Source organism: Pleurodeles waltl, chromosome 2_1 (genome assembly GCF_031143425.1).
Source record: "Pleurodeles waltl isolate 20211129_DDA chromosome 2_1, aPleWal1.hap1.20221129, whole genome shotgun sequence".
NCBI classification, from domain to species: domain Eukaryota; kingdom Metazoa; phylum Chordata; class Amphibia; order Caudata; family Salamandridae; genus Pleurodeles; species Pleurodeles waltl.
The window spans coordinates 835,909,103-835,935,541 of record NC_090438.1 but is presented as its reverse complement, the minus strand read 5'-3'; the positions used below and the strand labels follow the sequence as shown (position 1 = coordinate 835,935,541).

At 43.6% G+C, this 26,439-nt stretch overlaps 1 protein-coding gene across 3 annotated transcripts in view; it reads right to left on the bottom strand.

The window, feature by feature from the left end:
* The window catches only part of ATXN1 (ataxin 1), a 1,071,340-nt gene that overhangs the window by 328,458 nt on the left and 716,443 nt on the right, over positions 1-26,439 (bottom strand). Inside the window, exon 6 of one of the 3 annotated variants that reach the window (XM_069218778.1) lies at positions 20,330-20,393. The exons of the other annotated variants lie outside the window; for them this stretch is intronic. The gene's annotated coding sequence lies outside the window, so the exon portion shown is untranslated. The remainder of the gene's footprint in view (positions 1-20,329; positions 20,394-26,439) is intronic. 3 annotated transcript variants of the gene reach the window in all.

The following is a 26,439-nucleotide window of genomic DNA, read 5'->3' as shown; positions in this document are numbered from 1 at the left end:
CCAGCCGAGTCGGGGTCGCCGGGTGCAGTGTTGCAAGTCTCACGCTTCTTACGGGGAGTTGCAAGGTTCTTTAAAGCTGCTTCTTGAAACAAAGTTGCAGTCTTTTTGGAGCAGGTCCGCTGTCCTCGGGAGTTTCTTGTCGTCGTCGAAGCAGGGCAGTCCTCAGAGGATTCAGAGGTCGCTGGTCCCTTTGGAAGGCGTCGCTGGAGCAGAGTTCTTTGGAAGGCAGGAGACAGGCCGGTGAGTTTCTGGAGCCAAGGCAGTTGTTGTCTTCTGGTCTTCCTCTGCAGGGGTTTTCAGCTGGGCAGTCCTTCTTCTTGTTGTTGCAGGAATCTAATTTTCTAGGGTTCAGGGTAGCCCTTAAATACTAAATTTAAGGGCGTGTTTAGGTCTGGGGGGTTAGTAGCCAATGGCTACTAGCCCTGAGGGTGGGTACACCCTCTTTGTGCCTCCTCCCAAGGGGAGGGGGTCACAATCCTAACCCTATTGGGGGAATCCTCCATCTGCAAGATGGAGGATTTCTAAAAGTTAGAGTCACTTCAGCTCAGGACACCTTAGGGGCTGTCCTGACTGGCCAGTGACTCCTCCTTGTTTTTCTCATTATTTTCTCCGGCCTTGCCGCCAAAAGTGGGGCCTGGCCGGAGGGGGCGGGCAACTCCACTAGCTGGAGTGTCCTGCTGGGTTGGCACAAAGGAGGTGAGCCTTTGAGGCTCACCGCCAGGTGTGACAATTCCTGCCTGGGAGAGGTGTTAGCATCTCCACCCAGTGCAGGCTTTGTTACTGGCCTCAGAGTGACAAAGGCACTCTCCCCATGGGGCCAGCAACATGTCTCGGTTTGTGGCAGGCTGCTAAAACTAGTCAGCCTACACAGATAGTCGGTTAAGTTTCAGGGGGCACCTCTAAGGTGCCCTCTGTGGTGTATTTTTCAATAAAATGTACACTGGCATCAGTGTGCATTTATTGTGCTGAGAAGTTTGATACCAAACTTCCCAGTTTTCAGTGTAGCCATTATGGTGCTGTGGAGTTCGTGTTTGACAAACTCCCAGACCATATACTCTTATGGCTACCCTGCACTTACAATGTCTAAGGTTTTGTTTAGACACTGTAGGGGCACAGTGCTCATGCACTGGTACCCTCACCTATGGTATAGTGCACCCTGCCTTAGGGCTGTAAGGCCTGCTAGAGGGGTGTCTTACCTATACTGCATAGGCAGTGAGAGGCTGGCATGGCACCCTGAGGGGAGTGCCATGTCGACTTACTCATTTTGTTCTCACTAGCACACACAGGCTTGTAAGCAGTGTGTCTGTGCTGAGTGAGGGGTCTCTAGGGTGGCATAAGACATGCTGCAGCCCTTAGAGACCTTCCTTGGTATCAGGGCCCTTGGTACTAGAAGTACCAGTTACAAGGGACTTATCTGAATGCCAGGGTGTGCCAATTGTGGATACAATGGTACATTTTAGGTGAAGGAACACTGGTGCTGGGGCCTGGTTAGCAGGGTCCCAGCACACTTCTCAGTCAAGTCAGCATCAGTATCAGGCAAAAAGTGGGGGGTAACTGCAACAGGGAGCCATTTCTTTACAACACGTTTGAAAAGTTTAACAATATGAGGCTATGTATAATGCTCCCAGACTGCTCTCCAATTAAGCACAAATGTTTGCAAAAGCTTTTAAGTAACATTGATGATTCTTTGCTTTCAAAATAAAATGTTCAGGAAAAAATGAAGTAGGAAAAAAACATTTTGCTAAATTACTGTGAAATGTTAGGTACTATTTATTTGAAGCATTATTTAGTAAAATGTGTTGATGCGTGGTAGCATTTCCAAACAACATTCATCATGGAAAATCAGTGTAACCATGTTCAACAGGATTATGGGAAACATGAAAATAAATAAGCACTAGCAAAGCCAACGGACCCCACATTAGTGGTCAGTCCTTTGGTTTTGTCAATGGGTGTCTTGTTTTTACATGGATTTTTTAAAAACTTTATTGTTGTGGGAGCTGCCAGGCCCTCGCCATTCTAACAAACACTGGCAAAAACCAAAAACTATTTTTGGTCTCAAAAAGCACACATTGCCACACTAGTTCCTGGAACTGAACAAAATTATTTTGTCTGCCAATATGCTCCGTGTGGAAAAGCAGCCTGCTATCACTCACAGTAAAGCCAGACAATACCTGGTTAGAGAGAGAAATATAATTTTAATAAAAAGAAAAGGTCTTAGTTAATGCCAGACCCAGGGCCCAATTCTTAAACAAAGTCACAAAAGTGCACCCATGGTAAATGTTTTTGTGTTAGTACAGAATTATGACTTTCATGAATTCACATGAATTTACAGAAGCAGACCAGGAAATCGTACTCCTAGAAAATATTTGTGAACTGTATTTTAGCACAAGCAAATATGCATGTGTAGATATGCTCATGCGAAAACCTATTGAGCGTTTACAAGTCCAATTTCTCTCCAACCATTTTTTTTCAACCCTGGAAGAACTTCTACTTCTGCCCTCGTCAGGAGTAAATGTCCACCCTTTCTCAGTATGGGAAAAGAGCAGAGAAGGCCTGGTGAAAATCCTTAAAACATGAAGGTTAGTAGGTCTGCACAGACTCAAAGGCATTCCAGCCTTGGAACTATAGCTTAGTGCTTCCTCCAGCCCCAGTATGTAGGTCTGCGGAAAGGTGGCAAAATAAGGAAATTGCTAGTATTCAAGCCCTAATATAGCATTAGCCCTGGCATAATTAGAGAGGCTATTTTCAGAGCCCTTATATAATAAGATTGCTGCCATAATATGTTGCCGCACTACAAGGCACCAAATGAAAGGGACAAGTAAATTTTATTACAGGACATGTAGATTTATGAAGCAACCTGTCCCATAGACAGGTAGATATTTTACTAAATTCCACACCCCTGCTATCAGTTTGGTCTACATATGAGGCTTTGGGGGTGGGTTCACTAATGTACAACATTGAAGGTGGACTTGACTGATTGTTCTCTAAATTTTGGATAAAGAGCAAGCCCCATCACCATTTTACTTTTTATTGTGGTTCTGCATTAATATTTACTGGAAGACATTGGGAGGGTGGATGTGACCCACACGAGGGCAGGCCAGAGTGGATACTACATCACTTAAAGGCAAGTGCTGAACATGTCTCACACTGGCTATGTCTCCTACATAGGCTGGTCTTGTGACTTGATGTCCAGCAATGGGCAATATGTCCAGCTATGCCTACCACATCTATTGCTAGTTGCACTCATTCTACCTGAAGAATACCGGTGGCATCTTTTATCCCCGTTTATAACTCTTTAGCCATCACTTGAGCATACTGGAAACAGAACAGAGTGCTTAAACTGTATCTGTACAGATATTCTGTCCACTATTCCTGAGAGAAACCCTTTTGCATCAGTGTTTATTGTTGTATCCCTATCAGTGGCAAGCAGAACTACATAGATAACTCCTCTTCACAGAAGCAATTACCAGAAAACCTAGAGAGGGTTCAGCCCGGAATCCAACTTCTCTGACAGAGGTCATCATGAATACCTTCATGAGAGAACTGACTACTATAAAAATGGCCCATGTCTCTGTCCGTGAGGATACTTTGATGAAGCTAATGGAGGTGAAGTCTCTTAGGGCCAACCTGGTCTCTTATCAACCTTATCAACCTAAGCTTGAAGCAACGAATAGAAGGGTGATTGTATTGGAATATTAAATGGAAGAGCTGGGCAAAGACCAGACCTTGGTTAGGAAGTATGGCATATTCACAGGAAAGCAGCTGAAATGGGTGATCACAGCAGAGGCAACCACGTTTGCTTTCTTGAGTAACAAGGAATATAGTAAAAGGTGACATGTTTGCTTTTTTTACTTCATTAATCAGAAAATAACTAACATGACATTTGATCCGCTGTAGAATTTTAGACGGCCCACAGTATTCATTCTAGGGCCACATTTTCGGCCAACTTTTCGAGACCGATCTAGTCTGTGTTTGATGCCTCTGTTCTATCAATTGAACATTAGATACGGACTTCTGAAGCTAGCTACTATCTTGATGACTGTTGAGTGCGGAAAAAATAGTTCACTGAACAAGAAGATCTTGAAACGTTTCTTGAAACACTCACTATACAAGATATGCATATGTCACAGTCACGATTTGATCACCTCAATGTGGGACCACTTCTCAAGAACGTCCCTCCAGGTGCTGCCCACTTCAATGATTCGGCCTCGGAGAGAGTAAGACTTGAGTTGGTCACAAGATGATGGGCTGACAAAGTTGACAGAGGGGACTTCCAGAGAGACAGTGAAAACTCCTTATGGCCCTTGGAATCGTGAAGTAGGCTGCAAGTTGATTGTCTAGTCCTCTCTCTCATCATGTATGCATGTAGGTGGAATGCAATGCTAAACTTGTCTCTCCTCCCTTTCTTTGAACCATGGTGCATTGGCTGAATCAAACCATGGGCTTTCTGAGGTGCTGTGTTAACTGCTATAGTGCCTTGGATTCATGTGTTGTCTTCCACTCATATTTTCCAAGTCCATGTTGGAAAGTTCTTTACTGCTTCCACTTACATTTGGTCCTACATTCATTTCCACGGGGTCTGATATATACGCTTGACATCTGTTTTGTGGATAGTGTTGGAGGGGACCAGAATACACTTGAGATTTCCTGGTTCTTTGTGTTCCTGTCCTTCTATATTGATGTATATATGTATATTGTTCCATATCCATTGCTGAGTTAAATACACATGAACCCAGTTTCCTTGAAAACTCCTCTAATTCTTCCACCTACATACACACCACCGTAGACCTGGGGCAGAAAGGCTGCTTGTTGTGATACAAGATCCAGCAGATATCATAGGCAGAGTGTCTGGAAAATTTGTGTTAGCCATCTGTTTAAAGTTTAAAGTCTTAGAAGTTTAGTCTTAGAAGATAGGCCTGCCCCCAATTCATTGCTATTGTTTGTGCATGAAGGTTGCTCCGCTCCCTTTGATTCTTGTTACTCTTGCACATTTTAGTCTCTTTGTGCTATCTCAGCCTACACATATCCCTCTGTTCTACATACTATGTCCAAATCTGACATTTACTGCATGCTTTAACCCCTTTGTTCCGCTGGCCCTGGTGCTTTCACAGTGGTGATACCTTTAAAGGACAGTGATATATTTAATGATCTCGTCCCTCATATTCCACTGTAGACAGTGATTTGTCGATTATATTTAATCTGTGACCCGGATGCTTGTTCTCTGACACTTTCTTGCTACATGTGTGTGTACCTCATGCTTTCCCACTCTAAGAATAAGACTCTCAAACTGTCCTTGAACAAAAATTGACTGTCACATTATATTAAGTCAAACTAAAAGGTGACTGGGTGGTGCAAGGGGCTGGTAGTGTTGTGTAGCCATTTTAGTTATAGCTCCATGCACATTACTTTAACATACTAGGCCTGTCGCTGTGCAATTTAACCTAGATATATTTTATTCGGCTTCGCTTTATTATTATTACAATAGCCATTTTTACAGTCTTGTTTAATTTTCTCTCTATCTAACTATTTTCGAATAGGCCAGCACTCTGTTCTCAAACAAGACATTCTTGCTCACTCAGTGCTTCTTCCAAGGCTGCAGTAAGATAGGTTGCTGGTGAACATGGTGTAGAGTTTTGTCTCTGACATTCACAGAAAAACACATAACCTTACGTAGGGACATTTCTCAGATCATCAGCTGTTTTATTATAAAAACACTTCCCTGTCCCTTACACGATAGAGGGAGCTTCCAGCCAGAGAACCACGACTCTATGCTGATTGCTGAATGCTTCGCTACAGCTGCTTATGCAGACTTCAGGCCTTTGCTTAGGTATGGGGGATGATGTCTTCCCAGGGAACCTGAAGGGCAGAATTAGAGCTTAACACGCTGTGCTCTACTATAGCTTAGGTAGGAATTAGTCTATTGACTCTAGTGGCAATATGGTAGCGTTATTTCTATGCTTTACTCTCCTTGTCACAATATTAATCTTCTCATGCTGTATCGTCCTAGTTATTGCAGCCCATGCTTTGTTATCTAAGATGCAGTTGCTTTATTAAAGCATTGTTGAAACCTATACTGAATCTGTTTGTCGTTGTTTATGTGAGACTAATGTAACTGAGAGAAACGGATGAGACCTGAGTGACGACAGTTTCCCTGAGAAATCAATTATGTCATGCACTCGGCTGCCCAATCATCCCGCCTTTGGGTGGAAATGAGGCACTGCTAGTTAGCCGGAGCAAAACCCGGATTAGAGCAACAGGTGTCACCTGTAGTGGGTCAGACTCAGTCTCCCACACCACAGGCGATTCTGCCACTCAAAATCCAGTAGTCTCATTAGAATAATGAGAGCCTACACGACATGGCGCCGCTAACATTTGGTCAGGCTCTAATTTTCGGGTCCTCCTGAGTATCTCTGTCCCACTATATACAAAGCACCTCAGTACTATAAATGGAGACATCCGTGGTATTGAGGATTTCCTCCTCAGCTAAATAGGGAACACCTATCTGATATTGGAGGTTGTTCAAGCTTGAACCCTAAAAGGAAAATCCCCATTTGGTGTACTTATCTCTGAACAAAACTACCATCTAATATGGCAAATCCACAGCAGGTAGCAATTGCAGTCAATATGAGACCGCCCCTACTGCACATTTATTGACAAATGGCCTAACATATACAAAGACACCTCAGTACTCTAAATACGGAGACGTCCGTGGTGTTGAGGATTTCCTCCTCGGCTAAGTAGGTCATCCTGTCTGATGCTGGAGGTTGTTCAAGCTTGAACTCTAAAAGGATAATCCCCATTTGGCATGCCTTCTCTGAACAAAATTATCATCTATTATGGCGAATCCACAACAGGTAGCAAGTGCAGTAAATATGAGACAACCCCTGACTGCACATTTATTGGCAAATGGTCTAATGTCCTGGGGGGGTCCAGTCACATTTGTTGTTGACGCAGATGCAGCTTATAGAACAGAACTCTTTTATTCTTGGGTCACATTTCCAGCAGTTGATGGGAACACAAATACATTTCATCACTATACACTTGCAAATGTACCTGGACAATACAGAGCATTCGCATATTTAGAAATACCTCTATCTTATCAAGAACATAATAATTGTCTTGATGGCACCCTACCCCACACGATTTTAGGTCGTCTAAGTAATGATGGTCCTACCTGGCCTTTATTGGCCACTTATACACCCAGGGATGTGGAATTCCTAGCCCGACGCCCGGGACATCTTGTTTGGGGTCAAGGGCAACAAGTTTTTATGTTTACTTTGCCCTTGGGACAAGTAGGCCCAACCCCCTGCAGCTCAAACCCTTTGGCTGCCTGATTACAGAGAGTGGAACTCTCTGCAGTTAAGGTAACGTGTTTCCAAAAGATAATGCTGTTCGAACTTGTATTTATGGTTCATTATTTGAAAGCCTTCATTATTAGGGTGAGTGCTGTAAATAAATGTTTTAAGGTCACACTTCACTACGGACGTTGGTTCCAGTACCAGAAAAAAAAACGTGTATATACATGTTTGAAAAGTTTAGGCTATGAGGCTAAGTATAATGCTCCCAGAATGCTCTCTGATTATATGCAAATGAAGTGTCATTTAGTAAAATGTGTTGATGCATGCTAGGATTTCCCAAAAATATTTCTAATGGAAAATCAGTGTAACCATTTTCAACACGATTATGGGAAGCATGAAAATAAACAAACACTGACAAAGCCAACTGATCTGACATATTTGTATAAGTCTTTTAGTTTCATCAATGCGTGTATTGTTTTGACATGGCTTTTGTAACACTTTATTGTTGTGGGAGCTACCAGGCCCTCAACATTGTAACAAACACTGGCAAACCCCCCCAAAAAAAGTTTTTGAACTCTCTAAAAGCACACCAGCGGCATAACAAAGGCCCCGCAGCCGCCCTCCAGGGGGCCCCTTCATCACAGCACCTGCCCTGAGTGAGTCTGGAGAGGGGGCTCCTCCATGTTCTTTACAAAGGGGCACCCTCCAGTTTAGTTACGTCACTGATTGCCACTGTAGTTCCTGACACTGAACAAAACTACTTTGTGTGGCAATATGCTCCTTGTGGAAGAGCAGAATGCAATCACTCACAGTAAAGCCGGCCGAAAGAGAGAGAAATAGAAGTTTAATAAAAACAAAATGTCTTTGTTAACACCAGACCTAATTAGGGACCAAGACCCACATGTAGGTAGCTTTTTGCATGTCGCAAACAGCGACTTTCGCTGTTTGCGACATGCAAAAAGCACACTGCGATGCACAAACCCAGTTTTGCGATTCGGTAACCTGGTTACCAAATCGCAAAACGGGTTTGCGGCTCACAATTAGTATGGGGTGTTCCCTTCCTAATTGCGACTCGCAGTGCAATGTAGGACTGTTTTGTGACCGCGGGCGCAAACCAATCGCAGTTTGCACCCATTTCAAATGGGTGCTAACACTTTCGCAAAAGGGAAGGGATCCCCACGGGACCCCTTCCCCATTGTGAATGTCCCTGTAAACATTTTTTCAGAGGAGGCAGTGGTCCTGTGGACCACTGCCTCCTCTGAAAAAATGAAACGAAAACGTTTCATTTTTCATTTTTGTTATGTATCTCGTTTTCCTTTAAGGAAAACGGGCTGCATTACAACAAAAAAAACTGCTTTATTGAAAAGCAGTCACAGACATGGTGGTCTGCTGTCTCCAGCAGGCCACCATCCCTGTGAGGGCCGCCATTCGCGAGGGGGTCGCAAATTGCGACCCACCTCATGATTATTCATGAGGCGGGCATTTGCGAAGCCCTTGCGAATCACAGATGGTGTCAGGGACACCATCCTACATTCGGATTTGCGACTCGCAATTTGCAGGTCGCAAATCTGAACCTACCTACATGTGGCCCCAAATTATTAAAGAAAGTCACAAAAGTGCACCCATGGTATATGTTGTACCCTATAAAATATTTGTGAACTGTATTTTAGCATGGGTAAATACGATGTGTAGATTTGCTCATGTAAAAATCTATTGAGCATTTGCAAGTTCATTTTCCCTCCAGCCACTTTCTTCCCAACCCTGGAAGAAGTTCTAATTCTGCCATTGTCAGGAGTAAATGTCCAACCTTTCTTATTATGGGAAAATATTAGAGAGAAGCTGGTAAAAATCTTTAAAACATGCAGGTTAGTAGGTTTGCAGACTCAAAGGCATTCCAGCCCTAGAACTATTGCTTACTGCTTCCTCCAGCCCCAGTATGCAGATCTGCAGAAAGGTGGCAAAATAAGGAAATTGCTACAGTAGGGATTGAAACTGCAAGTATTCAAGCGCTACTATGGTAGTAGCCCTGGCATAATCAGAGAGGCTATTATCAGAGCACTTACATAATGAGATTGCTGCCATAATTTGTCGCCACACTACATGGCACCAAAGGGACAAGTAGATCTTTTTACAGGACAAGTAGATTTGAGAAGCAACCTGTCCACTGGACAAGTAGATATTTTAATAAATTCCACACCCCTGCTTTGTTGGGAAATACTTTCAAATGTGTTTTGTGAATATACTGATCACCGCTGAAGTTTGACTAGATGGGCATAATGTGAAAATGTTATTACTTTTACAAAGCTGCTGAGCTCCTCTGGACACCCAAACGCCCCTCACAGATTGCATTCTCCTATCTTCTGGAGCTCATACTTGTGTAATCAATGTTTTCTTCAATTGCTACATGCCATGAAAAAATTATCACAATCAGCTCTGTTGGGAATTAAGCCCGGGGCATGTGTAACGGGGTTTCTGTAGGTATTTTAATGTTGTATTCAACACAGGCCTAGTAGTATACTAACATGGTCACTATTGTTAGTGCATTTAAAATGGTGGAGTAAGTGGTGCAAGTGCAGTTCCTAGAAAGTAGGGGGCAGATGTACCAAAGGGTTTTACCCATTCTGTGTCTATGGGAAAATGTGTTCGTACATATTGCCCTAGGTTACTTGTTTGGATGGTGCAGCTTGTAAAAGTGTGCTTCGTAGCCATGTTTTAAAAACGGGTTAAAAAAGCAAAGAAAGTACGTTTACGTTCTCTGATGTTGTTCCTTTAAAAAAAAAAAAAAATCATGGTCCAGCAGGAACACAAACTGTTGTTCCTTTTAAAAAAAAAAAAAAAAAAGGAATGATGGCTTGTGTTCCTGTGTTCCTGCTAGACCCTGATTTTAACAAGAAGCACAGGACACCATATTGGCAGTCTGGAAGACCCGTGTCGGTTCATAAGCTCACAGATACATCAAACTGTGCGAACTGCGCGAACAGACAGGTAATTGAATATGCCACTTTGAGGAGCAATTTATTGACTGCTGAGACCTGCATTATCATAGGGACGGTCTTGCTCAGGGCAGGAAAGGAACAGTAGACTTGCCATAGTTGGTTTACCCACGTGAAATTTGTGCTGCAAAGTCTTAAGTATTAGCTTTAATTCAGTTACTGTTCCGGAAGAAGGTGGGATAAAGGTCAAGCAGCCACCAAAACGCTGTATCCACACAATACATTTTTTAGTATTTCGATTGCATACAGTTGCTTCCTATGTTATTTTGGACCAAATGTTTTGGAGCAGGATTTGAAGCACAGACCAGGTGCTGGAATGGATGCTGAAATATTGAGTTCTGACGTCATTCCTGATTGCACAACAAGGTATGTTGGGATGCTTTACAATGCCTGGCATTGTATGAAAAATAAAACAACCATGATATTAGATACCAGGTTATAACTTAGATTGGGTTGGAATACTAATTTAGGGATGCGAGATGAAATATGATTGAAGCCTATTTAGCATTTGCTTTAATTTGCCTAGTAACTTATAATATTTACAATCATTCTTATGCATATGGTTTTAAGACAATATTCTACAATAAATATAGTGTAAAATTCCAACCATCGTTTGTGACTACTGATTTTGAGGTAGGAGGTTTGGGGCTCTGTGCAGACCACCTGCAGATGGAAGTGTCTCTGGCAGGCTTGTCTGACTCCTACAACTCACACCTACCAGGGTGTAACCTGTTAATGAGGAGTGAGAAAATCTTTGAGGCTTAGAGGATCTACCAGGTGTGACCCCAATAATTTGGGAGTAACACAGCACCCAGGTGTCTAGAAAGGACCACTTAGACATTTACAAGGTAAAATAAGTTTTGGATAACTCGTTATTTCTTTCAAGGTCAATCAAATTAGAGCTAATCCTGTCAACAGGATTGTTTGTTGAACTGCTTCAAAGTACTGATTGATGGAAGAACTCTGGTCTGATGTCTGACTGCACCACTGCTAAAGATAAAACAGCTTGGCTTTCTGGCCATGGCCACTGACAAGTGTTTACGTCTCCCTGTTTCTGCCTCGCTAAAAGCACGGTCGTACTCCATCTATAAAGCACTTCCATCCAAATACTGAAACCACAGTCCACATCATCTTAAATTCTGCTTTAGTTGTCAAAATTTTGCACAATCCCACAATAGGCCCCTTTTAATTTGCGACAGTCTGCCACTATTAGGAAGCACAAAACTGAGCAATGGATAAGAAGACAAATATAAAATAATATATATTTGAATAAACCTTTGTTGTGACTACTACATCCTTGATTACATCAAAGCATTTTAATGGGGGGAGATCAAGCCTTTGTAGTATCAATGTGTTATCATTAACATTTATAGTCAGTTTTATGTATAGTAAATTTGCTTAATATCTAGCTATGTTCGTGTTTGTTGTGTAGTTTTTATGTGACTGCATTACCGAAGAACATCAACTAAAAGTGTCTGACACCAAAAAATGAATATCGTATCCGCTCTCATTGCAAAACTGAGCTTCGCTTAAGCACTCATAAAAGATGAAAAGTCTTCCACTGTCTTATTTCCTCCAACATTATTTTTTTTCCAACGCAGTAACTTTTGCTGCCCTACAGCCACAAGTGCCTGGGAAGGAGAGATGGAAAGCATTTCCATCTTCAACCTTTCTTCCCTTTTCAGCTTTAGTTGTATTCTTCATTTTGTGCCCTGACTGAGGCAAACGGGGCATAAAATCTCTTTCCATCAACAATTTCCAATAATTGTTCTCATTTCATACTTGACTAATTGCCTCTCTTAAAGCAATGATTTGCATATTATCCTAGCTGTAACACAATGGATCACACTAGTGTGCTTTAAGGTACTGCCCTCGGTGTTACTGCAAGACATCTAACCCGCACCTCACCCTGCTACTACAGAACTTACAAAGTGGTTGACATTTTACCAAAATAGGAATGAAAACAATATACCTTCCTTCTGTGAACTGTTTTTTTTAACATTTCAATAGGATGTTAATATTTTTACTGGTCCCTCCCTAAAGACATTGGTATTTTGAGCTAGGGAATATTCCTTCATTTTATTGCTACGTGGAACCGGGTGAAAGAGTATGTTATAACAAAAGCATTTCTCCTCCTCACTATCAGCATCTTAAATTGTCTTCCAACAAACATCACTTTCTTGACAAACAGCGCCCTGTTGCCCCCACTGTAAGTAGGAGCTGTACAACTACCCATTCATACTTCCACATGTTTTCTTATGTTTCCGCGTGTTCTCAAGAATGGAATAAGTACCTCTCGTTTGTGGCTGCTTTCCACTCAATAGAAGGTTGCATAATGGCTTTTTAATGAAGTGTTGACTGAAGGCTGCATACAAAATGAATGCGTGTGAGCTGCGGTGTGCTGCGCAGGTATCTATCTCTAAGCGCCTTCTGAGGTGTCTGGCTTGTTACCTGGAGAAGCTTGATGTGAACCCACTCTCCAAGCATCATTTTTGAAACCATTCTCTTTTTTTTTTAACATATTTTATTGGCATTTTTATTTACCTTCCTTTTTCGTATAAGAACAGAGCCTGTGGTAAGCATCTCAAGGCAGTCAACTTTAGCGCCCGCAGAGATGAATAGGACACATGAATACAAGAACAAGAACACGAACACAAGAACATGAATACAAGAACAAGAACATGAACACAAGAACATGAATACAAGTACATGAATACAAGAACGTAGTGTGCACAGTACAATTTCTGAAGGTTCCCACATTTAAATCTAGGTGTGTCAGTTCCAATGCTTACCTAAAGCAAACTTCGAGATATAGCCAGTGCTTTAAATTGACAGGTACTCTCAGACACGGAGTACCTGCATTTTTTTACGTTGACAGCCAGAATACCAACACTTCTCAGTACTGCTTCAATACATTTAATGGTAGAGTACCGGTACTTCTCTGGCGCAAACAGGTACTCCAAAAAGTGAGTACCTGCACACATATACATTTCCATTTAAAGAACTGGATATAACTATAGTTACTTGAGCATTCAGTGTTAGAAGCAGACACGAGGCGAATTTCAACGTCATCTGTTTTCTTTGTCTGCTAACATCAGGAGAGATTGGCCCCTTTCCGTAGCATTAGCTTGATTCCTCCCTCGCTCTCCACCCTCCATTTTGCTGCTACTAGCTACTTCCACCCATTTAGTGCGTTCTGCTCTTGAGAGTGAGGTGTGTGGCACACAGCCACTTTCCAATGGCATGGTTATCTGTCACTTGGCTAGAAGTAGAGCAAGATCAACGAACTTGCAAGTCATTCTATTTGGGTTAGTTCTTGTCAAGAATCCCAGCAGATACACCCTAGTTCTGGAGCTATCAAGATGCCCAATAACTGACCTGTGAGGACGAACACCTCAGTCCGGTAAGAAATCAATGAGGGGCGCGTCCAAAAAACAGAAAGTAGGAAATTGCCATCCAACAACTTGGAAAAGTATCTGGCCCTATGGTAAATATGTTTTGTAGGCAGTTGGAGTCTGGTATGTACAATGTAAAATGTTGTACTATATCCATTTAAACCTTGCTTTTCCAGAAACTAGTTTCAGGGTACCCCAGCAGAGTAAGTCATTCCCCATCAGTGAGATCCCCAGCAACATCTTCCAAGATCAAGGTTCAGATTTACAAAGAGTTCACAGAATGCAGCACAGCAAAGTGAAGCTGCTGCCTTTCCCTGTGTTGCATGATTGGGTGGGAGAAGAAGGCCTGTACCACATCTACTAAGAAGTAGCGCAGTTTTTTATCTCTCCCCTCCTCCCCCCCGTGCTGGTGCACTTTTGGCAGTCATGAGCCAACACATACAGTCTTGATGCATAGTGCAATGGTGTCTGCGTTGTGGTCAGTATAGCGGTTGTACAGCGAGAGGGTCGATTCCTGTATAAAACTATGCTTTAAGGCATTTTCCTCTTTGTATTTGTGCTGTAGAATTCAGCACACATGCAAAGGGGAAAGAAACGAGGAGGAATCTCAAACAGTTCTCCTTGTTATGCCTGCCTCAGGGAGATGCAGAATGCTGAATGTTGGTGCAAATCCCGGACTAAAATTATTTGTAGCTAGGATTTGCATCAAAGCCCTTGGTGGTTGCATGAGAACGCTCATGCACCAACCATGAAATTCCCCCTGACACAAAAGAATGCACGGCAGGGAATTGTGCAGCGTTGCGTTACTTTGAGTGGCACTTCAATGCAAATCACAATATGCGTTGATTGCAAATCCCATCAATAAAGTTTGCATCAGGTCTGCGTTAAAAAAGTAATGAAAATCTGACACAGAATCTTTGTGAAACTGGGCCTAGTTGTGGAAACACCTGAAAGCTTTGAGGAAAGTGGTATGTGTCTATGGGACACAAAGAGCCACATCACACATTAAAAACTGTCCAGCAGGGAATGGATGGATCTGCTGAAGGCTAATAAAAGACGGTTTTGAAGCCATTTTTACTTGAAGTTACTCAGAACTCAAAACTCCCAGGCCATTGGCTGCATGGAGTTCGGAGCCCACTGATACACAGGATTCAGCACTTTATAAAGTGAGGTTAGGGCAGCTGCCCTGGGACGGCACCAAGTGTGACACCAAAGCTGTTGAAACGACCTGAACAACTGCTTTTTTGTCTACGGGGAGCGCCCTAGGAGACAAACGCCATTTTGTACTGGAAATCCTTGCACCGTTTCCCATAGCAATTGATTTTCAAAATTTCGTCATGATAACTGTCCACAATGTAAAAGTAATGTATTAAAAAATGCACGAGTGGAGATAATTTGGGCAATGGGGTGGCAATGCGGCGTGGTACGAACCCGCCAACCAACGGATATGTAAGATCGGGCCTCATAATTGTTGGCTCTGCTCCCCTGACTGGAGCAGCACCGGTGCACGTTTCTGACAGTAGGTCTTCGTGTTTTATGGTTTCTGAACGACTCCTGTGAGCATGGCCTTATAAATTGGTGCTTTTGTTTGTATTCTTGTTACCTGGATACACATAAACACTGTAAAACCGTGCAGGGAACGATCCATGTGATGATACCCGGGTGGGTGGGGAGGGCGGTGGCGCTAACCTCAGTAAAGCGGGTACGATGAGGCCATGAAGGCCTGCCAGTTTCCAGTGGCATAGCCAGTGTGTCATGAGCCCTTGTGCAAGGGAGGAAATTGGCCCCCTGCCTACTTTTTCAACTGTAAAATGCATCAATAATCAGGGTTTAGTTGACCCCTCAGGCCTGTGGGCCCGGTGCCACTGCACTTGCTCAACCAATGGAAGCTTCGCTCCAGTCGCTTTCATTTGCAAATAAGAGACCTGCTGCCGTTGCCCTAGGTCACACCCAGAACGTATGACCGATCATATTGCAAAAACGCATAGTTAGTTCAATAGCATATTTGCACAGTCCCTTCTTGCAAACTTGACTCTTGCAATGGCATGAGTTAGCAAATCTGCACACATGCTAACTGCAGTTTTTGTACAACTGATGTGCACACCAGGCCTGTGACCTGTACGTACATACGCACATACTTTTTAATGTTGAAGGAAGAAGCTTCTTAGGTCTGACTTAAGTGAAGACCTTTGAATTTTACTAAAATTATATATATATAGTGTGGTTACTGATAGAGGCTTTTAGTCTGCCCACTTCATCTATTTGCCCACTGTATGGTAATTCACATTTCTTCTGCATTCTACAGCATTCTGCATGGGGCAAGGAGTCAGCCCTCTTCAACCACGTAGGCTGCATCAAAATGTGCTGATTTGACGCGCCTGATAAATCAGCAAATGCGCCACAGCGTGCACCGAAAACCTGCCAATGGGCCGCCTCAGTGTGGCGTCTCAGACAGGCACTCGTGCTGCCCTCCTCCAATACTGCTAGCAACCCACCGAGTACCAGCTAACAAAGGCCCAGTATTGCCTTATGTGATAGAGGCGGGGCTTGTACATCTGATTAGAGCATTGTGTCTCAGCCCACATGGTAGTCACAAGAACGGGGGCCTGCTCTCTGGTTGTTTGATTTCAGAGTGGGCAATCACACCCAAAGGTTGTGTTTGAAGACAGATCAAAGGGTTTCCAGCTGCAACATGATACTTTCACAAGGTAATGGAGTAAAAAAAAAAAAGTACAAGGTGCAACAGAGCTGAACTAAAACAATATTTAAGGATCATAAGAAGGGACTGGAAATAAACACATATCCAGTTGCACGCCCTTTGAAATGTGAGGAGCTGCTCTCCGTTTGCCAGAAGTAGCTTAGTCAGTGTGGCCTGGGCCCCAGGGCAAGGAAGGGGATGGGCCTCTAGCTGTAGTTTGAATTATGAAGAAATAGCAATAATCAGGGTCCAGTGGACCCCTCAGACCCTGTACCTGCTGCACCAATGGAAGATACGCCTCTTTTTGCCAGCAAGATGGGATATTTTCACACCCACCCACAGGACATAAGCAAAGAAGAGAAGCAACAGATCTGGGAAGACCATTAGTCTTGGCTTTAACCCCCAAAGATCTGCCAGTCGACCACCTTCTGGTAGTACTAGTGACATTTTGCTACTATTTCGATGGCATCTTTGGTGAATTTGAGTAAAGATACTGGAAATATACTGGTGAAACTAGGGCACGCTGGTGTACATAATAAGGTGAAGCTACAGGTTTACGGGGATGTAATGCAAGCGAACTGGTGAAACTGTGCCACAGATACTAGTGAAAGTAGGGGAATGGTGCTGCACTAGTGTGCTCCCTGAATATCAAATCTAGAATATCGAGGGCAAAAAAATACCGAGGGCAAAATATTGAAACTGAAATATCAACAGGTAAGTACAGATTTTCTGTACCTCACTCCACATATATGAACTGTGTCAATATATATACCTTCAATGCACACTGATGTCAAGTGAAGAATGGTAAATGTATACTTCCCTATATGGATTTACCTTTCTACATTTTGGCCCTCGATATTTTTGCATCATGATATTTCGATATTTTCGGGGTCCATATTCAGCATACAACCTGCTGCCCTTACTGTTAAAAGTGAGATAGGAAACTACACCCCGCTGGTGAAATGTGAAAGGGTTACTATAAGCGTAGCAGTGAAACAGGGCAATATGCTTCTCTTCTCCCCAAGGGCAGACATGAGCTGATGTGCCCAGAAGGCATAAGGAATGTGCTTGCCACCAAACTAGCCCGTTCCTAGTTAATCTGCTATGGTGAGGGTCAGAAGGTTTGGAGGAAGCATCCCCTGCTTGCAGGCATGATGAAAACACCCTTGAAGTGAGAGCAGTGAGAGTTTGATTTTGTCTAAGAAGCACATGGGGTCCCAAGACTAGAGTTCTTGGGTTAAACAGAGGCACCAAGCACTCCCCACACACGAGCCGCATCGACCAACAGCCTCAACTAAGCAATAAGCCTGCCATCAAGCTAGTGCATTCGTAGCCAAAGCGATACGGGTTACCAGTTCATCGATGGCAGGGAACAGTGATGTGAAGCAGGCTGACACATGGTAAGTGTCAGCAAGATGGGGCAACATGTTCTGGCATCAGCAAGGCCGACCCAGGCATTGCAGAGAAGCTTGAAGTAGGAGGAGGTACTATCATTGTTGCCAGAAAGTCCCACTGTGTCCAAAGGCCAGATTTCTTTGATAAACAAGCATGGCTAAAGAGTCCTCTCTACCACATCGGACAGGAGTGGCAATGTCCAGCAGAGTCAAACAACACACTTTCCTACTGGAACCAATGTACAGAAAGGTGGATTCAGGGGTTGTCCAGAAAAGCAAGCAATACCTTAAAGGGGCAGCTTTTGACTATTATTTTTTGGGATTATCAGCATTTTGCTAAAGGTGAGAGAGGATAGTTAAATGAGGTACGATGAGAGCCAAATGGAGAAGTAGAATATGCTAAATAAACAAACTATACAATGATTAAATATAGACCATACACTTGTCACTTCCATTCAGACTAAACCCCCAAATCATCTGATCCCAAAATCCTAAGTACGTTTTATGAGACTGTCTGAAGTAAATCTCACAAGACCACATTTGGAATCACAAGGTGTTTTTTAAGAATGTACCTAATCCCAATTTAAGACGATACTTGATATTAATGATATGTGGTCTTGCATTGAAAGTTCAAAAAAGATAATCAGAACGTGTGCTGTAAGAACGGTTCTTGACCCTTTATGTATCAAACTAGAATGTCCCATCTATTGCTAACATGTTCTATCACACTGAAGAAGCAAAGACCCATTTTTTACTGTTTGAAACGCTTTTAATCATGTATTCAAGCTCAACCGACCGAAACTAACCCTAGGCATTGCACTGCATTTAAAAGTCTTTTTGGGGTAGGTGTTAGTATTTGTAAATGTCTTTGTAATGTGCTTTAATGTTTATCTTTTTTAAATATAATAGATTTGATATATTATGTTTTGATTGCAAAGGTGCTCTAACAAACAGCGCAATTAATAAGTATTGATTTACTGAAATCTCCAAAGTGCACGTTCATCAAATGTGACCAAGAACTGGTGGTGTCATTGCAATGCAGTAGCTGGTCAGTGTCAGCACCCTTTCTGCACGGTGTTATTTTTTCCTAAGTAGAATATTATTGATTGTAAAACATATTCACAACAAAACAGACCACAAGATCAACATATTTTCAAAAGAGAATTATTACTAAAAAAAATACATGAATAAAAAAGTGAGGCAAGACTACATGGAAATACACATACAATCAAAATGAATAAGCTCATGCAAATACACTGAACGTTGAAACAGACTTACTTAGGTACAGAAATAAACCCTAAGTATTCCTTACTCCTAAATGAAATTCGTTCCAAAATGGCCAAATTACACACCACTTGCAACTACAATTCCATCGTATCAATTTAATTTGTCACTTTTTTAGTGAATCATTTACTATCTTAGTTCTCTGATTTGAACGTTGCACGTGCTTTTCATACAAATATTTATAATACACAACCAAATTGCACCTGCGTCAAATATGGCCAAGGTCTTCGGTTTCAACTGTATCTGATGCTTAAGAATGCTATGATCACTGACATCTTCTAAGTAGACTCCGCCATTTGAAAGCAGCTGCAAAAGGCTTATGTCAACGTTTTAAAGAATGTGTCTGTACACTGGCTGAGGCTGGCAGAGATCTATGCTTCGGACATTCCACACTATCAAATGCACTCCGCTGGCAGTATAAATGCACAAATATAGGTTAAAAACGTTTTTTTATTAAATGATACCTACCTACCAGGCAAGTCAGAAATATGTCATTATCATTAAGCAGGATAAAGTGCTCTTTTTAGCGCATTCCATTTATTTTATCACTAGTACATTGCAGATAAAACTCCTAACTAGGTACATTTGAGTCTATTTGAGGCCTAGTAGATGTTTCAATATATGTAACCCGCTTTTTTCATCAGAGCCTACCTGTGCAACAAGGATGCCGAGCTGCGCGCGCATGTACTGCTTAACAAAGACCAATTCAGCTCCTTATTGTGATGCCCCTGGTGAGTGGCCCCTGGGCAGTTGACAACATTGCCTATTTTGCTGGACCGGTTTACTTCCTACCCCTCACTTTCACAAGCCCCCTACTTAATTGTATCATATACACGAAACCCACCCACAAATCTGGATTCAAAGCAGGTAATTAATATTTACTTCTCCCTCAGCTGTTTTGTTAAGCACATTACCAAGAAAAAACAAATGGGAGACACCTTCTACATTTTTTTCTGTTTATAATAAAGCCTGCTACTAACATTTTCCACTGTTCCAGCGTTAAAGAAATCCCTAAACAAGTTACAGTACGAGTGGGTCGATGGCCTACAACTGCGACTTTTACTAAACCATGCGTTTCTGCATTCCGCCGTGGAAACAAAAATGTCAGTCCGCCTGCCAAACAACGAACCCTCCCACCCCGCCGAGTGGTAAACCAGCCAGGGCGTGATGTGCCATGAAAGGGCTTGCCTGAAATATAGCACCCCGCACAACTCTGGGTGGGAAAGCGACGAGAAACACTTGAACTGCGAGTCTACTGAGCACTGACCTGGTACGGCGGCCCCTCCAGGGCTCTCGGTCTCCGAAGGCGGGACGGTGTCGCCTCTGGAAGCCTGAGAGAGACAAGACGCAGTTAAGAAGACGCTGACTGCTCCCGCTGCCCTCTTAAGCCGCCGCTCTCGCGGCTGAGCCCTCTAGTAAGCACGAACAAGCAATGCTTTCTCTGAATGGAAACTCTTTCAGCGCACATCAAAGGCTACCTGGGACTGGCAGGGATGATCAGCTGAGTCTACTTGGCAGCCACTCAAGATGCAGGGCTCTGAACTGTGTGTAAAATGGAAGCTGTCCACTGACGAGGTGACTGAGCGTGCAGCCTCAAACTTCTGAGGGCCTTCTCTCACGACATATTTAAGTACACGTCTGGGCAACACGGAGCTACGATATGGAGGGAAGGAAGGTTCCCTCACCCCAATGCGTTTTTTGTACGGGGATGTCAACCCTGACAGCCACACAGCAACCCCTTTGGTCATGTCCACTGCCAAGAGGGGGTGCTCTGGTCTGCAGGTGGCATGGGGATGTTTGGTAGGGAACAGAATCCCCCGAATCCCACACAAGACCCAATCAGTCCCCTGCAAGATGGGCATTATCAGGAAGTGTCCTATTGGTGGTCTGTGTGTGTGTGCCTCCCCCACACTGAGATGGAAAGAGCGTGCAAGAGCTATTGGCTTTGCCAATATGTTTGAGCCATGTTGTACACCAGCATGGCTGTGGTTCAGCATGCCTAAACGTTAGTGGGATAAAGGAGAGTGCAGTGTCAGAGTGGAGTGTTATGGAGTAGTGTAGAGAGTCATGGAGTGGCGTAGAGTGGCTTGGAGTGGCGTAGAGTGGCTGTAGAATTGAGTGACATGGAGTGGAGTGAATTGGAGGGTCACGGAGTGACACAGAGCAGAGTGGTGTAGAGTTTTATGGAGGGAGTAGAGTGTCGCAGAGTGGAAGGGCGTAAAGGGGAGTAGAGTTGAGTGTCTTAGAATGGAGTAGAGTGTTGTAGAGTGGAGTGGCATGGACTTGTAGAGTGGTGTATAGTGGAGTAGAGAGTGTTGTGCAGAGTAGAGTTATATAGGGTAGAGTGATGTAGAGCGGAGAAGACTGCCGTAGATTACAGTGACACGAGTAAAGTAGTGTAAGAGTGTGTAATGGCAAAGAGTGTAGTACAAAGTTGTAGAGTCAAGTGGTGTGGGGTGGAGTAGTGTGTCATACAATACAGTAGTGTAAAGTGGCATGGAGTTGCATAGAGCGTTGCAGAGTGGAATAATGTCAAGGAGCAGTATAGGGTGGAGTAGAGTTTAATGGAGAAGTGCATCATAAAATGGAGTATTGTGGGATGTGGTGTTGTAGAGTGGGGTAGAGTGGACTACAGTAAATGGTGTAAAGTACAGTGGTGCAGAGTGGATTGGCGTACAGTGCACTGGTTTTGAGTAAAGTGAAGTAGAGTCCATTGGCGTAGAAAGTAGTCAAGTAGAGTGGTGCAGTGTAGATTTCAGTAGCGTAGGGTGGACTTGTGCAGTGTGAAGTAGATTGGCCCAGAGTGCAGTGGTGCAGAGTTGATTGTTTCTGAGTAGAGTGAAGTGGCATAAACTGAAGTGATGCAGGGTAGAGTGCAGCGGTGGATAGTAATGGAGCAGAATGCATTGGCATAGAGTAGAGTGGTATAGAGTGCAGTGGCATGGAGTGCAGTAAAATAGATTAGAGTGGTGTAGAATGGAGTGATGCAAAACAGGATCGTAGAGTGTAGTGGTGTAGAGTGCATTGGCGTAGAGTGGTGTAGAGTTGATTGGTGCAGAGGAGAGTGCAGTGGCATAGCGTGCAGTGGTGTAGAGTATGGTTGAGTTCAGTGGAGGAGAACACAGTATTGCAGAGCAGAGTGTCGTACAGTGTCAGTGTACAGAGGCACAGGGTGCACTGAATTATAGTGAAGTGGTGCAGAGTACAGTGATGCAGTGGCAGAGTGCAGTAGTGCATAGTAGGGTGGGGTAGAATGCACGGACATAGAGTAGAGTGTTGTAGAGTACAGAAGCATAGAGTGAAGTGGCATAGAGTGCAGTGTCATATAGTGCAGTAGTGCACAGTAGGTTAGAGTGTCACTTGGAGTAGAGTGTAGTGGTGTAGAGTATAGTGCATGGAGTGCATTGGTGTAGAGTGCAGTAGAGTAGTCTGGAGTAGAGTGGTGCAGAGTAGAGGGCAGTGGCACAGAGTGAAGTGGTGCAGAGTAGAATGACAGAGTTCAGTGGCAGAGAGTGCAGTGTTGCAGAGTAGAGTGCTGTAGAGCGCAGTGGCATAGAGTGGATTAGTGTAGAGTGCCGTAGCTTAGAGTTGTGCAGAGTAAAGTGACGTAGAGTGGCACAGAGTAGAGTGTAGCAGAGTAGAGTATAGTGGTGTACAGTGCAGTGGTGCAGAGTAGATTGGTGGAGAGTGCAGAGGTGTGAAGTGTACTGGTGTTGAGTAAAGTGGTGTAGAGTGCACTGGCGTAGATTGAAGCGGCGTAGAGTGCAGCAGCACAGAAAAGAGTGATGTACAGTGCAGTGGGATAGAAGGGATTGGTGAAGTGTAGAGTGGAATGGCGCAGACTTGAGTAGAGTTGCATAGAGCAGATTATTTCAGAGTAGAGTGAAGTATTGTAGAGTGCAGTGGTCCATAGTAGATTGATGTAGAGAAGAGAGGCATAGAGTGAAGAAGCGTAGAGTAGAGTGGTGCAAAGTAGAGAGCAGTGATGCAGAGTGAGGACTGTGCAAAGCAGAGTGCAGTGAAGTGTTGCAGAGTAGAGTGGAGTGGGGTAAAGTGGAGAATGCATGGTGTGGTAGTACATTGCCATTACATACAACACATCTTCATTTGAAATTACCATTACACTTGCACAGACATACAGTTTTACTGATAAAAGAATACAGTGCACAAACAATAATGTGAGGAAATGTCATCACTTTGTGTATTGATTTGTTTTGATGGTTTTAAAATATTTTTCCAACACACTTCAAAATTACCAAAACATTTTCTTCATTTGTGCATTCCATAGTTTGAAATATCTGCACAGTTCATTTACAGACATTTAACTTTTGTTTTCATCTAGAAAAAAATTATTTGGTACAGCCATCCGTCCAGCACACCCTGAGTAGCCAGCATGGTTGTCACATAAATCATCTCACTTTGAAGTCAGGGAAAGAAAAGTAAACATCAAAGTCCATCAGATTGAGCCTGATATTTGAACTCTGTCTTTGAATGTACATCAAATGCCATAAGATAAGAGCATGATTTAGAGGCCTGTTTACAGAAATTTGGTACTGGTGGAAGAATACTTTAGGGTTTGGGCAAGGGAAGGGATGGACTCCAGCTGGTCACCCTAACACAAATAAAACCAAATGACAGAAAGCAAGCAAATGTGAGTTACAAATCACAAAGCCAATGGTAAGCAATGGGCACAATGCATTCCCAGGGAAGCTTTTTGAATGTCCCCAAAATGTCATTAGCAAACCAGATAGCTGTGCTCTCTGGTAGGCTTCAATCTAAAAAGGAGGGGAAATGGTCAGGAAAAGCAAAGGGGCAAATGGTGGCATAGGAAAATGTGGGAGAGGGCCGGAGGTGGACCAGGGGAGGAAGACAGGAATAGGTCTACCCCTCAGTCAAGAACTGGTGTGGAGAGGGCTGGGTGGCAAGAAAGAAGGGTGTGGAATACAGCCGGAAGTCAAAAATGGGCAGATAGGAGCTGAAGCAAACAATGGCCCATGTTTTCCAGTATGGTTGCCACCTAGCTGCTTTTTTACTGGCATGACCAGTACGTTTATATCCTGACCGGTAAAAAAATTGGAAAAATCACCTAAAGTCGGTGTTTTTTCCCTTCATCTATACATATTTTAAACAATAAACATAAAGAAATCACATTGAAATGTGTTCTAGAGCTGCCCTAATAATCCCTGACTGGTGATTTTATATACAATTATTTTTGAGTATCATGTCTGGGCCTGTGCAAAACCTTAAAACATGAACAAATGGAGGTTATTTTTCTCAAGGAAAGGTGGCAACCCTATTTTCCAGCATGAAGCATGAATTGGGAGGAATGGAGAGGGGGCAGCATCATTATCTGACCAGTGACAAGTTGGTTCACAGGAGAAAAAGGCCAGGGGCAGCGAAAGAAGCCAACTCCTGAGAGAAAAGAGAGCTGGCGGGACACCTGCGCACAGGGAGACAGCTATGACATGCAAGTAGCAACCAAGCATGGAAGGAGGCACAAGGGGAGAGGAGGCACAAAACACGGCTAGGCCTTGAGAAACGTAGAATTAGGAATGAATAAGCAATCTGCTGGAGATTTTGCACCCCTAGTAGAGAGGTGGTGGATGAGGGAACAGAATTTGAATGACATAGCAATAGAGAGGAGGAGGCAAAAAGGAAAACAGTATGAGTATTACAAAACTCTTTGGCGCACACTTGCTGAAAAGTATTAAACAGAAGATTTTGGAGTAGGATATGTCGGAGTATTTAAGCTGTTGCTGGGGGGGTGAGGTACAAAGACAGATCAAATGGAGAGAAGAAGGCAGTTATGTCGCAGATAGTAAAACTGGATGACTATTGTCACTGGGTGGCAATCCCTTGGATCACAGTGAGTATCAACACTACTGAGGGCTGCATTTGCCATAATGCCTTGGGAGGACTGCTTCCGACAGGCAGTGTGGCCCCCCCTCCCCCATAATCTACAATTATTCGTGTGCTAGCATACACTGTCAAAGATGCGTGAACAGAAATGAGTTATTATTTAAATATATGCGCATAAACTGGAAGGCCCAGGTTAAGGCCGACGCTTTTCTGCGCACTGCATGCAGATGCACCCCATTTCTAGGCAGCCACCCATGGGGATTCAGATGATGAAAGATGCCTTCTCTGGGGTACAAAACGTAAGAGTCATATTGGAACACTATAAAGCATTATCACTCTTGAGCATGAACATGATGTGACAGAACAAGAAACGTGGCAAGTGAACAGGTTAAGGCCAGTGGCGGCTGGCCCCCCCAAAATAGGGCGGGGCGAGGGGGACAGCCACTGACTATCAGTGCCTGGTCAACGCCAAAGCTGTTAGTCATGGCCCATTATAAACCTAGTTTACAACAACCCATGACTGAGAACTCTGGAGTTGAGGCTGAAGGCAGAAGTGTGAGTCTTAGAGTTTATCAGTGGGATAAAAGGATAACATAAAATGCACTCACCGTCTGCATGCATTGGCTTTCCTCCTGCTTCAGTCCCTCATCGCTGGTCTGCAGGCTGCAGCAGTTTCCCATGCCAATCTGAACGTTGCTCCCATGCGGCTGATAATTTTAGCAGCATAAGAGCAGCACCAAGATTGGTTGGAGCCTACTGTCCCGACGCCCCTGCAGGCACTGGGGGTCTGTGCCTGCTCTCCCCCAACTGTCTTATACAGCTGAGTGAAGAGGTTTTCACTGCACGTCAGGCTGGCCGTCGTATGATGGCCGGCCAAGGTGACATGCTCACTGTTAACTAGTGGAGTGCGCACCACTCCCCTGCTGGCAGTCAGCAGCAGCGGCCCTGCCACAAACGCAGCTCGGCCTTGGGATTGGGAAAAGTAAAATCGTAATAAATTCACTTTATTACCATTTTTTTTTTACCTTTCGTGGCACTGGCAACAGTTGTGCAACACTCCTCTGCCCTAATGGAGGGGCCGCCGCTGGTCAAAGCGGGTTAGCAAATAAGAGGCAGAACTTTGTCAAGGCTGGTAACAGTAGTGAGGGGGGAAGCAGGAAAGCAAAAAGTAAGTCACAAATGATGCACACCCAATACGTTTTCTTTATTTATAGATGAAGTTAGGCATGCTGTTGAGAATTCTATATCTCAGCAGACAGATACTTCATGCAGCCACCCCCAGCCCCAAAGACATTTTCTAGAGGTAGAGGATCTTACCCTGCAATATTAAGTGAAGACTGTAATTGCAGTTTAAACCAAATAGTGACTTGGGATGACCCAGTCTACATGGTGCAAATTGGTAAGACAATGGAATGGTGGCAGCCACTACAACACAATTTTGCAGCTATGAATTAACATGTATAAACAAGACCTTAATATTACTGCTGTGAGAAATGCTGCCCTTGGAATATGTGGCAG